This window comes from Triturus cristatus, chromosome 2_2 (assembly GCF_964204655.1).
Source record: "Triturus cristatus chromosome 2_2, aTriCri1.1, whole genome shotgun sequence".
In the NCBI taxonomy this organism is placed as follows: domain Eukaryota; kingdom Metazoa; phylum Chordata; class Amphibia; order Caudata; family Salamandridae; genus Triturus; species Triturus cristatus.
Window position 1 is genome coordinate 105,614,072 of NC_140582.1, and position 17,990 is coordinate 105,632,061.

Here is a 17,990-nt window from a genome sequence, read left to right on the forward strand (position 1 = left end):
GCGTCAGGTACAACTGTGCCAACCACCACCCCCATTCCTGCCACATCCCAGGAGACGTCCAGGAGCCCTGCCCGCACACGACCACCCAGCCAGTCTGCCCAGGAGGGACACGGTCCTCCGGGCACCCAGGAGGAGGCAGGCGGCAACGCAGATGCCATCCCTCAGGGGTCCCGGAGACCCGATGCACCCACAACGGCAGGCCAGGTGCACGTGGGCAGGGGTGGCGGGAGTGGAGGACGGCGGAGGCGCGAACCTGACCAGGCAGCTCAGGACCCGGTAGTGTCCCAGGTCAGCAACATCCTGGATACATACCGGCGTGACACCAGGGGCATGGACCAGATTGCGTCCACCCTCAATGACATCAAGGGGACCCTCCAGGAGATGAAGACCCTGCAGTCCCAGCAACATGCCTGTCAACTGCAACACCAAGGAAGGATGGAGGATAGACAGGCTGAGCTCGTGGCGGTGCAAACCCAAATGACCGGTGTACTCCGTCGGATTGCCGACAACATGGGCAACCCTCCCTGTGGCACCAGGCGAAGGCCATTACCAGACACAGGGAGGGATCAGGAGGAGGAGGATTCATCCGACGGAGCGTCACAGACATCGTCACGGACTGCTTCCGAGGGTCCCCGCAGGAAGGTGGGTCGTCCACGAAAAAGACTGTGAGAGTCAGCAGAACATCACCATCTCCCAGGTCACCTGGCCTGGCACCTGGCCCTCTGGCCCAATAGCAGCACATGACATTCTCTGCCACATGGACTTGCTGGTCACTGTCTGACCTATGTTGACGAAGACTGTGGCATGGACTCTGACATTTTGCTACGGCAAACATACCAACTCCCCCAGTGAACTTTGGATTCTACACTCCCGCTGTGCACCTCTTGTCATCCCCACAAACCCGTACCCCACCACAAATAAATTAATCACACTTACAAGATGATGCCGTGATTCTGCATTATTACAATACATGTGTGTGTCGTGAAGTCAAAGCATGCCTGATCTCAGAATTAACTCCAACCATCCAAACCGTGGGGTCGCAGTCTTGCCCAGGACACACATGGGTCCCAATGTATCATCTGATACAGACATGGAGTACCATACTCACCTGTGCTGGGCCCAACCAGCTGAGTGGTTCCCGCACAACTGTGGCTACAGACACATTCAGGGGAGCAACAGTCATGCGCAGAGGTCAGGGATCATGTGGAGTGACCTGGCTTGCCGCTCCCAGGTATGTCTAGACATGTGTCCCTACAATGTGCAGCATGCTTGCGTCAGGCGGATGTTGAGAATGGTGGCTAGGCCAAGGTTGGATGCATGGAGATGCCAGAATGCAGTTTAGGATCACAGTGCCACATGGTTGTGTTGGGGTTGTGGGCTGCATCATGAGTGTGGGCGTGGATCGAGAAGGTCATCCTGCAGCTGGCTGTGAAACATTCCCCCCATCCCGTTTGGACGTTGATGTGGCCTGGTTGCCCGACGCAGTAGCAGAGCTGTGCAGATGCACTCCGGATATGGACAAGTACCATGGGAGTCGTAAGGCACATGTCCGTAGACTGCAGGGTAGGATTCGACACGGATGTTGTAGTTGCCCTGGGGGATGGTCTCTCTTGCCTTGAGGTGGATGGAACTGTGCATCTTGTGCATAATACAGTTCCCACTCCCTGACAAACCCCTAGCATCTTGTCACTCTACACATAGACACATATGCACCACCTATGAAAACTATGCCAGACATGCCGCACGCACAGTGGCAACAGGCCACCATTGACAGGGAAGAGGCACCTTGGAGACAGAGGGACAAATTTATTAGTCATGTGTGTTGGAATGACAATGATACTCTGTCAACACATACACAGGTCATGTGGATGAACATGTGGGAGCAACACTGGCACCCCCCATTGCAACACAGATGCTGGTATCCCATTGACCTGGCACACAAGTGACGGATAACAGCTGAACACCCCCTGCTGCCACGGAGAGGCCGCTATACACCATTGAGGCCCTGATGGGGCAATCACACACCATGTCAACCCGGTGCAACCTGTATGTTTCCGAGGCCAGTGTTACACACAATGATGGCCTCATCACAATCCCCAATCCCCTGCCACATGACAGTCACCAAGTCTGACCATGGCTCCAGGTGAAGCCTGCCCCATGTCATGTTCCCCATGTAGGATCACCATGTATGCAAATGGAACACACATGAACCGGAGAAGTGCACACAGACTACAAACAATTCACACACCAAAAACGACGTGAGGCATCCCTTACCCTAAGGAGATTTCAACACTTGCCCGTGCATGTGACGCTGAATCAGCACATGTTGCTGTGTTCATGAGGAGTAGCAGGAGCACAACAATGCCACCAGCAGACAGCATGCACATGGACCTGTGGAAGAGAGACACACAAGGAGTCAGCACAAAGGAGCACATCCGCAAGCATGTACTCAACACGTATCATGTTGTCAACATGACAGGTGACAATGATGACCCTCAGACAACACCTTCCATTGCGCCATCACTTGAGTGACACTTCAATACACACCACTGACTCACTTGGCAGACATGCAGATGGACACACACATTGCAACACATGCCACACACGGCCCAATGCGTGCACACTCAGACACTGGAACTCACCACTAAGCAAAGAAGTTGCGTATGAGCCGACTCCGCATGTCCTCCACAGCCTCCTCCTCCTCCACATCACTTGCCCCGTCACCAAGGCCTTCATCCTCCACGGGTGGATGGTCCTGGTCATCTTGATCCAGTATGAGTGGAACAGCTTCCTCCACTGCCATGTTGTGCAGCATGCAGCAGACGATGATGATCTTGCACACCTTCACCGGGGCATATGGGAGTGCTCCGCCGGTCTTGTGGAGGCACCGGAATCGGCTCTTCAGAAGGCCAAACGTCCTCTCAATGACTCTCCTGGTCCGCCCATGTGCGTTGTTGTAGCGGTGCTCGGCAGCCGTGCTGGGGTTGCGGACAGGCGTCATCAGCCATGGCATGTTGGGATAGCCAGCGTCCCCTACAAGGAAACATCATGGACAGAAGTGTGTCAGCACAGGCAGTGAGATTGGAAGATGACGCCAAACACTGAACTGCCAGAGTCTACCCACCAACAATACATGCTCGCTCGTTCCGCAGCTGCAGCATCATTTCAGGCAGCCTGCTACGCCTCATGATGAAGGCATCGTGTGCTGATCCTGGAAAGCGAACACAGACATGTGAAATCACCATGTTGGACAGACACACCACAAGGGCATTAATGGAGTGATAATGTTTGCGATTCCTATACACCGCCTCCTGTGCCTGTGGTGGTACCAACGCAACATGTGTCCCATCTATGAACCCAATGACATGGGGCATCCCTCCCAGGGCATAGAACTCACGCTTGACATCTGTCAACTGCTCACGAATTGGGAATTTTATGTACTCATCCAGGTGAACCAACATGGCCTCTAAGAAATCATGCAGAACATGGCTGAACATCGTCTGGGACATGCCCCCGACATCAGCAATGGTATGTTGGAACGTACCCGTGGCAAGGAAATGTAGGGCTGCCATCACCTTCAACTTGGGTGTCAGTGCACTGGGATACCTGTGGCGCGGGAGGAGTTGTGCTTCCAGCCGGCCAGTCAACTCATCAATCAACCGTTGGCTGAATCTGTAGCGGCGTATACAGTCCCGTTCATGCAGGGCAGCCATGTCTGGCATACGTCGAGGGAGAGGCGGAGCCCTGCAGTGAAATGGAAGGAACACCGAAGAGTGAGCACTGTACAACGACATCGTCAATGCACTGAGCACATGTTACACAGCCAATACACATATGCCACGTTGTGAGTCAGGTCTGTGCCACATTTCCTGGACACGTACGCCAGTCAGGTGACACTCCTACCAAGGGACAGCCACTAACGGAGGGGGGCAAGATCACGATGACATGGCATGAGACTAGCTGTGGGCCAGTGTGAGTGAACATGCACACGCATCACAGGATTCACAGACATCCACACATGTGCAGAAGTAGTATGCGTATGGTACAGACAGGTAGTTGGATGCGATATGCACTGGTCACATGTCATAGGAATAGGACAGGCCACACACATTGCCTTTGAGGAGTACATGTCGAGACAGAACATACATAGGGAGCATGTGGATATGTACTTGTGTTGATACTCCGTGTAGTTGCATACATACACACCTCATGGCAAATCACATATGTGGGCTGGTGTGCGGAACAGTGTGCCATGCCCATCGACACACAGACACATGTTGGCAGCAGCAACTGCTGATGCATTGAACCACACACCTACAGCAAAATCATGGAAAGACATGCCACACACATGACATGGTTGCAGCGTGCAACGCAGCCATACACATGTCATGTGTAATATTCCGTGTACCTGGCATCAGGGGACAGGTGCGGGTGTCCGTGACTGGGACATGCAAGTGACTCATGGCTCCACTAGTGTGTACGACATGCACACATGTCAAAGGAGTGCAGGGGATGTGTTGTACAATGCGCACCATCACACCCGACATGTGTACACAGCTCATCGTACATGTGCTTTGCCCACACCTCAGGGGTAAAGTGCCACATCACATCCTGACACACCTGTGTCACACACATGTGGTATTGCACAGACAATGCATTGGTGTCCACCCTTGGCAATACCTGTCCGCTCCATTCCTGTCTGTGTGCCGCCTGTCACCACTGACAGTTGTGAAACGCACCGTACATACGCTCGGAGTGCGTGTATAGGGTCCCTGGGCCAACATTGCCGCTGGCGTATGCGTACGCCACAGTAGTACGGCCCGTACAAGCGCTTGTGCGGTCCGGATCACAATATGGGCGCTGGCGTATGCGTACGCCACAGTAGTACGGACTGTACAAGCGCTTGTACGGTCCGGATCACAATATGGGCGCTGGCGTATGCGTACGCCACAGTAGTACGGACCGTACAAGCGCTTGTACGGTCCGGATCACAATATGGGCGCTGGCGTATGCGTACGCCACAGTAGTACGGACTGTACACGCGCTTGTACGGTCCGGATCACAATATGGGCGCTGGCATATGCGTACGCCACAGTAGTACGGACTGTACAAGCGCTTGTACGGTCCGGATCACAATATGGGCGCTGGCGTATGCGTACGCCACAGTAGTACGGACCGTACAAGCGCTTGTACGGTCCGGATCACAATATGGGCGCTGGCGTATGCGTACGCCACAGTAGTACGGACTGTACACGCGCTTGTACGGTCCGTACTACTGTGGCGTACGCATACGCCAGCGCCCATATTGTGATCCGGACCGTACAAGCGCTTGTACAGTCCGTACTACTGTGGCGTACGCATACGCCAGCGCCCATATTGTGATCCGGACCGTACAAGCGCTTGTACGGTCGGTATCACTGCTTGTGGGGTGCCCTAGGGCGTGGAACGCACCGTACCTGTGTGTAAATGTATGAAAACACATAGGGGACACATGAGGGACAAGTATAAGGGCCTAAATGCATGATGGTTGCCATGGAGTTAAATTTTTGAATTTGAGCACCAGGTGCACAGCAGAAGTCAGTTTGAAAGAATCTACATTGTTGCAATGTGGATGTTGACTTGACATCATTATCAAAACTGAAACCATGCAAAGCCACACACTGGGGTAGGTTTGAAGGGATTGGATGAAACGTAGGATGCTAATGTGACTGACCAATCAATCTGTACTCCTATACATGAACAGGCCAGCCAGGCATATATAAGGCAGCCAGGTCCCATGAGAGAGCACTTGCCTGCACATCCATTCATCCATGACCACTGCTGCTGATAGTGATTCCTCTGGCACCATGTCCAGGACTGTGGAGAGGTCACAGCCATTCACCCAGGAGGAGAACCTTGCCCTGATAGATGTGATCCTCCCACAGTTCCAGAGCCTGTATGGTCGACCAGGGGTTCAGGTGAGTGCAGACTCCACTAGCTTAGACTGTGCCCCTTTTGTGTGACAGTGACTTCTGGCATTGTGTCCATGTGTGACAGACATGCACTGTTGTTTGGAGTGGGTCCCAGGGTGTGGAAGGCCTCATGTCACCCATGCAGAGCATGCTGTGTTTCCTGTGTGCACTCCTCACTTGCATAGTGCCTACTGTGACAATGAATGCAAGGTGCATGCCACATTCTGCCTGCATACTCCTCCTGGGGATGTTGTTTCCACAGTCCTGATGTGATCCTGTGTTCCCCCCAGTGTGACAGGTGTCAGTACCCATGGATGTGTGTTTGTTCAGTGTACCTGTGCTGTGAGTGTCCAAAGGCCGTGTTCGTCCCCTGCACATTGGTGTGTGTTAGTCCCCTGTCATGTGGGTGAGTGCATATGGGGAGTGTTGCACACAAGCAGCATGAGGGATGGATATGGCCTGGCCATCCGATGTGAGCAGGGAGCAGTGCTGTGTGCATGCCGTGCTGAGCCAGCCCCACACCTGTGACACCCCCGTCTACTGGCACATGGGCAGAGTGAGGTGTGTACCCGCAGTTGGCAATGCCATGTGATTGTCCTGTACCTGTGTGTGTCTGTGTACTCTGCTGAGGTAGCATCAGTGTGCTGGGGCAGGTGACTGCTGTGAGGTGCTGTACATAATCCTGGTGTAGCCTGTGAGGCACAGTGTGATCCCTGGTCATTGAGTGTGTGGTACCCCTCATGCCACCCGTGTGCTTTCACTGGCACGTAGTGCATTTGGCCTTCCACAGTGGATAATGTCCCTATGACAAAGGTGCAATTAGTTGCATGCATACCATGGCCTGTTCATAATGAGGATTGTTCTATATGTGTGTCTCTGTGTCTTTGCTCATGTGGATTAATGTATTCTCTCTTTTGCATCCTCACAGGTAGGCGCCATTGCCAAGGGGGAGATCTGGAGGGAAGCCGTCAGTGCCGTGAGGGGTACAGAGGGTCGGAGGCGGAGCCTGTCTCAGGTGAGGAAACGCTGGCAGGACATCCGGTGCTGGACGAGGAGGATTGCACGGCTCCTGCTGGGGGACTCACCTGTGAGCCGTAAGAACCGTGGGCGCCGTCGTCTGACCCACATCCAGAAGCGTGTGCTGGCGGTGGTCTTCCCCGATATGGACAGGCGCCTACAGGAGAGGCAGCAGCAGGAAGGGGGTAGGTACATGTGTGTCAGTTGTGTGTCCCCAGCCAATGTAAGTGTGCAGTTGCATGGATACACTGCCAGGGTTTGATTGTGCAGTGCGTCAACTTCTCCACAAAGTAGCACAGTGCTGTTCTCACTCCCTCCCTTCCCCTCCTTGCAATGTGTTCCCTGGTCTGTCTGTAGCCACTCTTGCACAAGGTTATTTAGGCAGGCAGTTCATGCAGGTGCCCTATGCTATCAGCATCATATGTGGGGGTGATGTGCCACAGGTATGGGGACCTTGCGTGTGCCATGGCCAATTTCAGTCATTGTGGTGTCCATGTCACTTGGCACTGATTGTGAATCACGACATAGGGGTGTGTCTCCAAAATGTACAGCCTTCCAGCATGCATGTCCAATTGTGTGCCCTCTGACATGATGTGCCTGAGTGGGAGGCCTGCTAAGTGCAGGGACGGTTGCTTAATTTGCAGTCATGTCCATCCTGGACCATGGAGGAGTGTGGGCACTACTGTGCCCTGGGGCACCTCTTCCTAGGTATCATGTGCGTCATCCAACAATATGGCCATTCACTGTGTCTTCACCATGGGTTGGGTAGGGTGGCATTGTACCCTGGGCTCAACTGTTAGGACCTACAGGTTGCTACATGTGTCCACTGTACAGGGGGACCCATTTTGCTTGTGCATACTCACAGTGGGCATTACCTGTGTGTGTTGTTGAGACAATCTGATGATGTTTGCCTGTCAATGATGTGTGGACATGGCCACCAGGGGCTGTGTGTGTACAGTCATGAATTAGTGGAGGCCATGTGTTTCCATCCCAGAGTAAGAGGTGTACATACTTTCTCCGTCTCAATGAGATTGTCTCAGGTGTGGGTGGTTTGTGCGTACAAGGCCTACATGTCAGAAGCTTCATCCTCCTTGCTGGGTTTAGCCTGTGTGTGATGTTTGACTGGACATACGCTCAAGGTGCAGTGACCCTGTCATGTGTGGCCTGGTTTCATGTATTGCCTTTGCAGCATGCGGCAAGAGTAAATGGATATGATTCATGCTCATCCCTTTTTGACGACGCAGTGTGGTGCAGGTGCTGTGCACATTTGTCCCCAGAGGCTGGCTCCTCTCTAAAATTTCAGGTGCAGTGATTTGCTGTTGTGTCATGATCTCCATTGTGTCTCAGTGGCATGGTGGGTCGAAAAACTGTGTGTTCCATGGCCTACATGTGTACATTGTTTTGTAGGTGTTACTCCTGTTGCTTTTCAGGCTATGCAATGTGACCTATGTATATTTGACTCATGTGACATATGTGTACAGGTGTCTGATTTTCTCCTGTCTCTTCACCTTGCCCACAGCATCGCCGGGGGACACGGAAGGAGACACTAGCACGGACCGGGAGGAGGGATTGAGCACCAGTGCCAGCAGTGCTGTCCTGTCTGGCACATGGAGTGGCACGGAGGCCGAAGGGAGTGAGGCAGAGGACCTGTTGACTGCCAACACAGACTATGACGCAGACGGGTCCGAGGCTGAGCTCCCAGAGGTGGCGGAGTCTGCCCCCCCAGCTGATGGCAGCCCTCCACATCCCCCCGCCACCTCAGTTTCCATCACCGGCCTCCCACATGCTCGTGGCCCTTCCCTCCGTGCTCGGTCCCCACATGTCTCCTTCCTGCCAGGCACCGCACCCCCTGCCCCTGTCACCACTGCTGCGGTGAGTGCGGAGTCTGTGGACATCCTGAGGCAGTTGCAGGTTGGTCAGACTGCGATGCTAAATGTCCTCCATGCCCACACCCAGGTGCTGACCCAGATGGAGGCATACATGGAGGGCATGTCGGCTGCGCAGTCTGACCAACGGCAGTTGCTGAGGTCCATAGACTCCACACTGACTGCAGCACTGGATCTCCTGCAGCGCTGCGTAACACCCCCTACCCCTGCCCCATCCACAATTCCCACTCCCGTGCCTGTCCCACGCACATCCAGACGTCAGCGTGCACGCACCCCAACAGACACAGGCACCACACCACCAGGGAAGTCGAAGCGCACACCTCCTGTCACGCACACACAGGGTGAGGAAGGCACACCCACTGGGTCGGGGGGGAAACGTAGAACACGCAGCCACAGTGGGAGTCCGCATTCCACACAACCCACTCCCTCCAAATCCACTCCCCTTAGCTCTCCTGGCCAACAGTCAGTGACAGCATCATCCACTGCGAGTGTGCCCCCCAGCCCCAGGATGACACCACCCCGCAAGCGGTGGAGGCGGGACCCGGCCAGGGGAGTTGAGTCCCCCACCCTGTCCACACCCTCCCCCAGTGGCGCTGTGACCCATCCCTTTGCCCCCCCCCTCCTTGGGGCCTGTGGTTGGATTGGGTGCGGGGGAGTCGCTGGGGGAACTTGCCGACGTGTGCAGCGCCATTCTGTCCTCCACCTTTGGCGCTGGCACCCCCCCTGTGGCAGAATCATCCCTCCCTGCACCCACAACACCTACCCTTTCCCCTCCTGTCCCTGCGGTGCCTGTTTCCACCCTCCCCCCTGATGCCCCCTCTTCTGTGGATGAAATGGACTTGTGAACTGTGCAGGCAAGCTAGGGGACACACGTCCCGATGTGTACCCCCCCCCCCGGACTTTGCTGCTGGGCTGGCCCATGGCCCTTGTACATAGTGGACATTTTCTCAGATATATTTTCCTGCTGAATAAAGCCTTTTATTTTGGTTTTGCACACTGATGCTTTCCTGGACTTGCTGTTGGTGCTGGTGCTCCCTGCGTTGGGGTGGTGATAATGTGTTAGGGGTCTGTGAAATGTTGGAGTGTGCTGCTCATGGGGTGTACCCTGCCATCTGCGTGCCATCACAAAGGTCTCTGACAATGGTATTTGGTCATGTTTGCTCTCACTGTATGGTGACATTGTCCCAAGGTGTGTTCCATCCTCTGTGGAGCAGGCCATTTTCCCTGCAGGGTGTCTCCCAAATGCTGTGCTGTGCTGTGTCTACATTTCCTGGATGTGTGAGGGTTGCCGTTCAATATAGCCATGCTGGCTCAGCGATGGCTCCGCCTGCATCTGGGGTATCACCCTTGTAGGTCACTGAACTTGTTGATGGGGTATATTGTCCTATGTCTGGGCACTGCTGGGAGGACTCTGCACACACCCCTCCTGTGTCTGGGCACTGCTGGGAGGACCCTGCACCCACCCCTCCTGTGTCTGGGCACTGCTGGGGGACTCTGCACCCACCCCTCCTGTGTCTGGGCACTGCTGGGAGGACTCTGCACCCACCCCTCCTGTGTCTGGGCACTGCTGGGAGGACCCTGCACCCACCCCTCCTGTGTCTGGGCACTGCTGGGGGTGTTTGGCACACCCCATTCTTATTGCAGGTTCGGTGCGTACATACACGGGTGGGGGTTTGGTGCGTACATACACGGGTGGGGGTTCGGTGCGTACATACACGGGTGAGGTTTCGTTGCGTACATACACGGGTGGCCGGGTGGCGCTTGGGTGCGTACATACACGGGTGAGGTTTCGTTGCGTACATACACGGGTGGCCGGGTGGCGCTTGGGTGCGTACATACACGGGTGAAGTTTCGGTGCGTACATACACGGGTGGCGCTTGGGTGCGTACATACACGGGTGGGGGTTCGGTGCGTACATACACGGGTGGGGGTTCGATGCGTACATACACGGGTGGGGGTTCGGGGCGTACATACACGGGTGGGGGTTCGGTGCGTACATACACGGGTGAGGTTTTGGTGCGTACATACACGGGTGGGGGTTCGGGGCGTACATACACGGGTGGGGGTTCGGGGCGTACATACACGGGTGAGGTTTCGGTGCGTACATACACGGGTGGGGGTTCGGGGCGTACATACACGGGTGAGGTTTCGGTGCGTACATACACGGGTGAGGTTTCGGTGCGTACATACACGGGTGGCGCTTGGGTGCGTACATACACGGGTGAGGTTTCGGTGCGTACATACACGGGTGGGGGTTCGGGGCGTACATACACGGCTGGGGGTTCGGTGCGTACATACACGGCTGGGGGTTCGGGGCGTACATACACGGGTGGGGGTTCGGTGCGTACATACACGGGTGAGGTTTTGGTGCGTACATACACGGGTGAGGTTTCGGGGCGTACATACACGGGTGGGGGTTCGGGGCGTACATACACGGGTGAGGTTTCGGTGCGTACATACACGGGTGAGGTTTCGGTGCGTACATACACGGGTGGCGCTTGGGTGCGTACATACACGGGTGGGGGTTCGGTGCGTACATACACGGGTGAGGTTTCGGTGCGTACATACACGGGTGGGGGTTCGGGGCGTACATACACGGCTGGGGGTTCGGTGCGTACATACACGGCTGGGGGTTTGGTGCGTACATACACGGGTGAGGTTTCGGTGCGTACATACACGGGTGGGGGTTCGGGGCGTACATACACGGCTGGGGGTTCGGTGCGTACATACACGGCTGGGGGTTTGGTGCGTACATACACGGGTGGGAGTTCGGTGCGTACATACACGGGTGGGGGTTCGGGGCGTACATACACGGGTGGGGGTTCGGTGCGTACATACACGGGTGAGGTTTTGGTGCGTACATACACGGGTGGGGGTTCGGGGCGTACATACACGGGTGGGGGTTCGGGGCGTATATACACGGGTGGTGCTTGGGTGCGTACATACACGGGTGGGGGTTTGGGGCGTACATGCATGGGTGGGGGTACGGGCCGTACTTCTACGGGTGGGGGTACGGTCCGTACATACCCCTGCCCACGCTCTGCGTGCCTGGGTACGGGCCGTACCCATGCCTTTGGTGGGTGGGTACGGTGCGTCCCCCCATTGTTGCGGTGCCGTGGGGTCCGCACCGTACACAGGCCTTGGGGGCGTGGCTACGGGTCATACCACGCGTACCCCTACATGACCCCAGCAATGCTGGTACGAGCTGTACCAAGGCCTTTCTGACGTGGGTACGGGCCGTACCGCCATTGTTGGAGTGACGTAGGGGGACGCGTGGTACGTTCCGTACCCACGCTCTTGCGGCCTGGGTAGGGTACGTACCGGTTCGCGTGACCATCCACTTCCGTTGTGGCGGACGCTTGCGTTGCTGGCCTCGCCCCCACACCCTGGCAGTGTCCAGGCCCTGATGGTCAGGTATGTCCAGGCCATGTGTGATTTGGTACCATGTGTTGGTGTTGTGTGTCCTGCCCCTGCCCCCCCCTTTGCCCCTGGTTGTTGTGCTGACCTTCTGCGGCGTCTGCGTCGGTTCCTGTACGCCAGGTGGACTGCTAGGAGGGCAGGGATGGCACGTAGGTTCGGGTCCATGTCTGTTCGTCGCGTCCAGCTGCTCCTTGCGTGTCTCGTCCTGATTTCCCGGCAGTTTTTGGCAGCCGGTAAATATTTACCGTGCGGGATGACGTCGGTTCGATTCGTACTTCCTGGTTCGTGAAACGTAGGCTGGATGCGTACCGACGTCACGTCGGCGCCTTTCAGGATCGGAATTGTGTTTAGTTTCTGTTCGGTCGGTGTTTTGTTCGATTCGTACGGAAATGGTGTTTCCGTATGAATCGTACTTGCATTTTCGGATGGATTTCGCACCGGGTACGAGTCGGACGGAGAAAAGGCTCCGTCCGACGGTTCGTACCCGGTTTTTACCGGATCGGAATTGGCACCATAATAAGCAAAATGATATAAAAAGCACCAAAACACACTAGGCGCACTGATAGCAATTGAAAGTGGTATATTGGGACTTAGACACGATTTGAGGCCAACCGTGATAAAGCTCTCGTCAGATAAACACTAGTGGTTAGCGGTAAACTCCATTCCGCAGGTGGAGTTTTCCCATTCGGCGTTCCACTTGGCGCAAGGAGTTAGGCAAAAACTCTGCTTCTTACAGGCGCCCACCTATTTACGAAGTCTATTATTCTATTGAAACAAATTGGTTTGCAGGTCTCAATACTTCCGAGCAACGCATGACTCTTGATTTTTTAATAGAGTTTTGTTTCTCATAGCATTGTGTGCTCTGCTAATGGATTTCGGTTTAGAAGCTGGGCATTTATTCACATCCCTAGTAACAAGCTGGAGAATGTGTTGCCAGCAATCGAGGCCTGTGTGGGGTGGGGGAGCAACTGCCTGACACCTGTCAGTGGTTCTGAGTTTTATATACCCACTGCCCCAGGAAAATCAACGGGGAAGCCTCGAATGACCCATCTGTTCCGAAGATTGGGAAAGTGGTGGCACTGGGTGGATTCATATACCCCTGGTAATTCCCCTCTTAAACAAATTATGAGATGTTAAGAATATATCAAGGTCTTTAGCATTCCTATCTAGGCAAACCTCTGTACTAGAAACACTATTGTGTCCCTGCTGGGAACTGCTGGTTCTCTTATTTGGTACCGGACAGTACTAGCCCATGTAAAGCACTTGTTATGTGTGACTGACGATGTGTTTCCTTTTCACACATATCTGCCTGTAGTGCTGTATGTCTGTGCTTGCACTACAGGAAATCTAGACCGGTTTGCTAATAGTTGTTTTCCGTGTCACTTTGAGGGTACGGACCTGTATGCGTCACTTGTGAAACCTTTCACACAAGCTGTTAGAAATGGGGGTCTCTAGTTGGCAGAGTTTGACACCTTTTTCCAAATAGTGATCCTTGCTTCTAGTCAGGGTAAGGGGGTTACACACTTTAGATAACCCCTGCTCACCCCCTTGGTAGCTTGGCATGAGCAGACAGGATTATCCCAAAGGCAATGTGTAAAGTATTTGTACCTACACTCACAATAATACAGTGATAACACCACAAATGAACACCACACCGGTTTAGAAAATAAAGTATCTTTATCTAAACTTAACAAGACCAAAATGACAACAATCCAACATACAAGTATTAAGAAAAATGACTTTCAAAAGGTTTTAGCTACTGAGTCCATAGAAAACTATGGATGCGTGATTTGTTGCAAAGTACCTATTGTTGCCACAAAATTCACCAAGCCAAACAGCAGCAGCGATGGGAAGCATTGAAAAACAAAGAGAATCGTAGGTTTCTGAGACCCTTGTGGATGCGATGCGACTGTTCGGCTGTACACAGGGGAGCGATGCGTTGGGTCCGGACTGTAGGGGGCAGCGATGCGTCGATACTGAGACGACTCCGATCCTTGGGTGCTGCGTCGGGGAAAAGTTGCCGCACAGGGATGATGCGTGGAACTCCAGGATGCGTCAGCGAACGATGCGGTGATGGCGAGCAGCGCTGCGTTGACCTGTTCAACTGCGATCCCTCGATGCATCGATTTTTGCAGCAGCGACAGGCGCTGCATCGGTTTCAGCAGCAGCGCAGCGGTGTGGGAAGATTCTTCTTGCATCACGGCGTTGCATCGGAAAACTGTTGCAAGAAGAGCAATGCATCGATTTCCTTGGTGTTGCGTTGCTTTCCAGCTCCCAGCAGCAAAACCAACCTTCAGAGGCCCCACACAGTCACAGGCACTCCTGGCATGTCAGAACTCCCAGCAAGGAACTTCAGGGAAGCTGGGGGTGAAGTATTTGTGTTCCTGAGGCTTTAAAACAGGAGGCAAGCTGTTCTCAAGCCCTTGGAGACTTTCCTCAAGCAGGGGACACAGCACACAGCAAAGTCCTTCGCCTTTTTTGGCCGAAACAACAACTGCAGGCTGACCCCAGATACACAGCAAGGGCGGTACTTCTCCTTAGTTTCTCTAGCTCTTCTCCTCAGCAAAGGTTCCTCTTGATTCCAGAAGTAGTCTAAAGTTCAGGGGTTTTAGGTCTAATACTTCTACCCCAAAATGTCTATGTTCTCCTTGTGCAAGGGTCTCTGAGCCCAGTCCAAACCAGTTCTGTCCTCTCTTGTTCAGCTGCCCGGCAGGAGATGGAGACAGCATTTTATAAGGCAGACAGGCCCTATTCAGGTGCTAGGTAAATCTCCTCCCACCATCCTACATGCAGACCGGGCCTATTCAGGTGCTAGTGAGAACTCCTCTCCCTACTCTGAAAGCAGCCCAGGTCTATTCTGCCCAGTCAAGACACATATCAACCCCCCCACCCCCCCAGTGGCTGTCTGAGAGAATGCACCTCCCCAGCCCCTGTCACTCCACAACCAGACAGTCAATACACAAACAGGCAGAGGCACACAGAATGGTAAAACAAGAACATGCCTACTTTCAAAAAGTGGCATTTTCAAACACACAATTTCAAAACCATCTTTAGTAAGAGATGTGTTATTAAATTCTGAGTTCAGAGAGTCTAAACTTTATTTTTCCATCTTATCCCTAGGGGAAGATATGCTTGTAAAATGTTAGAAAGCATTCCCCATTCTGTCCTCTAGGGTAAGATAGCCTTTCAATAGTGAAAAACTAAATTGGCAATATTTCACTATCAGGACATGTTACACACAACAGTACGTGTCCTACCTTTCACATACACTATACCCTGCCAAGGGGGGGGGGGTACCTTGGGCCTACCATAGGGGTGTCCTATATGTAAGAAAAGGGAAGGTTGGGGCCTGGCAAGTGGGTGCACTTGTCAAGTCGACATGGCAGTTAGCAAACTGCACACAGCACTGCAGTGGCAGGCCTGAGGCTTCTTTTCAGGGATACTCATGTGGGTGGCACAATCAGTGCTGCAGGCCCACTAGTAGTATTTGATTAACCAGCCCCGTGCACACCCATTGCACTTTACTAGGTGCTCACCAGTAAATCAAAATATGCCAATCAGGGAGAACCAATCATAATCACAATTTACACAGAGAGCATATGCACTTTAGCACTGGTAAGCAGTGGTAAAGTGCCCAGAGTCCTAAAACCAACGAACACAGGTCAGGAAAATTAGAAGGAAGAAGCAAAAAGTTTGGGGATAACCCTGCAAAAAGACCAAGTGCAACAAGAGCACATTGTGGTGGTTTCACACCCAATGTAACCAAGAAATATTGCATTGCATGGCAGTTCTGTCCTTTTTTGAGATGTGCTCCAATTTCTATGAAACATTCGTAGTATCTGAACTGTAACCGGGAGCCAGGGCTGCTGTCGTATGCTAATATGACCATAGTTTTTTTTATTCATGGAATCTAAATATTAAGGAGGGGAGTGTCACTGTCAACTCAACAACACAGAGACGCAATGGAACAATGCGCTGATGATTAATTAAATATACCCATTGCATCTGTTTTTATAATTTACCACGAGAAATACCAATAGTGAAACAGCCTTTTCCCCTGCTTTACAATAACATTTTGTTATGCCATCTTTTACACAAATAGGAAACGGATTGCTCTTCAAGAACAATGAAGCTGCGGCCAGTATATCTGTAGAAGCATGTTAAAGGATATAACACGCAAGTCCTCTGACGTAGCATCATGAAAGCTGATATGCTAAAGTTGCATTGTGCCTACCTTAAGTTACAATTAGCCCTATGCCAAGTGTGAATGGCAGTCTGTGGCAAATAAAGGAGTTAAAAAGTAAATAGACACGATTTGCCAAGGATCACACCATTTATTCAAAGGGGGAGTCCGAGATTAGACTATAGGTTTTTAACCTGTTTTTAATGTCCGTCGGTTCAGATCTAATGTAAATATACTGTACACTGTATATTGTATTTTTATTATGTACTTTTTATGTTGATTTTTAATCAGCGAAATAAAGATTTACTGACTGACTATAGGTCTTATAATTCCATGTTGGCACATCTCTTTATATCAGACACAAGTCAATTCCACTGTCTACTGTAGCGAGAAAAAGAAGCGAAAGAAAAGGTTGGATGAAACCAATTGCAGAGGCCGCGCTTGTGGAAAAAAAGCAGTGAAAGAGGGACTAATTAGTAATTTGTTACCCCCTCACTCCTCGTCACCCTACTAGAGAGAAAGAGCCTGCACCCATTCACAAAATGAAAGTAGATAGATTAGCCTTGGTTGACGAAGGCACTATCCAAATAGGTGATCTTCTTGTTGAAGACAGGTTGGGACAGCAGGCGCTGAACCCAAACAGATTCCATTCTTTTTTTAAGGAGGCCAGGAAATGGTTGCATTCATCACAGCACATCATGACTCCAGTCACCCGACACACCTTCCTATTTCAGACTGTGCCCTGCAGTTTGCTTCACAATTTTCCAGACGCAGAAAGATGGTAAAAACTAACAAGCATTGGTAAATGCATTAGGTTTCGCATATGTGATTAATAATAAGTTGTTTTTGTTTTAAGTTGTAGCTTACTGAATAGTTGTACAATATAAGTTACTGAAAGTCTATTAAAGTCTAATGACTTGTTTATGTACCAAAAGGCAATATGTTGTTCTGTTGCTAGTGGTACAGTGTGGGTAAGTAATAGCAAAGTTTTGAAAAATAAAATGAAACAGGGAAATAATAAAATTAAATGATGTAATAGCAATGTTATGTGTTTAGAGGCGTTCTGACAACTTTTGGGCCCAGTGCCACTGCACCTGCTGCACCATTACAATCGTGCCCCTAGTGCCTGCAAGATAACCGCATTCGTGACTGCCTGTTTAGCAGTAAAATACAGTAATATTTAGGGGAAGATTTACAAGCCCCTTGTGCCACTTTTGCGTCACTTTTCCCATGTTAAAAGTGACGCAAAAGTGGCGTAAGGGGCTTGTAAATATGCCCCATTGTGTTTAGAGGAGTTATGACAACTTTTGGCCCCGGTGCCGCTGCAACTGCTGCTTCATTCAAATTATGACCCTATTGCCTGTAGTAAAATATTGCAATATTTGGTGTTTATAGGGGTTCCTAGAGCTGTGGACCCTGGTGTCGCTGCACCTGCTTCACCATTCAAATATAGCCCCTTTTAACTGCAAGAAAACTGCAATTGTGTCTGCCTGTATGGTACTAAAATATAGCAATATTTGGTGTTTAGAGGAG

The 17,990-nt window shown here is 52.2% G+C and overlaps 1 protein-coding gene across 1 annotated transcript in view; it reads right to left on the minus strand.

Moving 5' to 3' along the window:
* LOC146861954 (N-acetylneuraminate-9-phosphate synthase-like) overlaps positions 1–17,990 on the minus strand; it is a 296,132-nt gene that overhangs the window by 112,781 nt on the left and 165,361 nt on the right. The window lies entirely within an intron of this gene.